The sequence below is a fragment of the Nestor notabilis genome, unplaced genomic scaffold (assembly GCF_000696875.1).
Source record: "Nestor notabilis isolate BGI_N333 unplaced genomic scaffold, ASM69687v1 scaffold17904, whole genome shotgun sequence".
Taxonomy (NCBI): domain Eukaryota; kingdom Metazoa; phylum Chordata; class Aves; order Psittaciformes; family Psittacidae; genus Nestor; species Nestor notabilis.
In genome coordinates, this window is record NW_009925360.1 from 441 (window position 1) to 1,438 (window position 998).

The window sequence follows — 998 nt, forward strand, 5'->3', positions numbered from 1 at the left end:
CCAGCCCCTTCCCCCTCCCCTCGCAGACCCCATATTTCTGGACCAGCACCAAGTGGCCGGCCACAGAGCTGGACTACGGTAGGTACCACCACGTCACCGGCACCAACACGGGCTGAGCCCCTTCCCGGCCTCCCTGAGGTGCCGCCGCTCCTCTTGCAGCCATTTACCTAGCCAAGAAGAACATCCGCAAGCAGGGTGACCTGATTGAGCACGAGAAGGTGAGCAGTGCCCTGCTCACCATGCAACGATCTAGAGGTTCTCAGCTCACCTAGGAGTAGGGGCTCACCCTTGGGGTGACACCGACTCTCCCTGTGCTGGAGCGGCAATGGGACCCAGATGCAGGCATGGGGATGGGTGTCATGCCGTGCTTACCCAGGTGACACCATCACTGCTGCTCCCCAGGACAACTACAACCTCCTGCACAAGCGGATCAACCACGCATGGGACTTCGTGGTGATGCAGGCACGGGAGCAGCTTCGGTGAGTGCGGGCACAGCCCTGCTGCACCCTGGGGAGCTGACAGGGATGGAGCACCCTTAGGTGCTGGGACAGGCAGGGTGCCAGCACCACCCCACTGCCTTTGCATGGGCAGGGCAGCCAAGCAGCGGCGGAAGGGCGACCGCATTGTCATTGACTGTCAGGAGCAGGCGTACTGGCTCGTCAACCGGCCACCAGTGAGTACGTGGTGGGTGTAGCACTGGGGGCACATGCCACCCCCCACCACGATGCTCTCATTGCAGCCAGGAGCCCCCAATGTGCTGGAGCAGGGCCCGGAGCGCAGGAACTGCCACACCACCCGCGTCCAGCTGGTGAGTGGGGGGTACAGGGCACAGCCACCCTGTGTGCCAGGGTGCTGAGCTGCCACCCCATCACACATCCCATTTGCAGTGTGAGCCCCAGTTCTGCTTACATCCATGTGTCCAGCCTGTCCCCCTGCCCCAGCTGAGCTGGGGGGTGTCCATGTGTTTTTCTGTGTACCTCCCAGCACCCCTGATCCCT

General features: G+C 62.9%; 1 long non-coding RNA gene across 1 annotated transcript; it reads left to right on the forward strand.

Moving 5' to 3' along the window:
- Window positions 1–23: 23 nt before the first annotated feature.
- Window positions 24–807, forward strand: LOC104404574. The gene is made up of 5 exons (XR_719905.1): window positions 24–78; window positions 160–218; window positions 403–479; window positions 592–673; window positions 740–807. It is a non-coding gene; the product is annotated as an uncharacterized LOC104404574 (long non-coding RNA).
- Window positions 808–998: the final 191 nt, after the last annotated feature.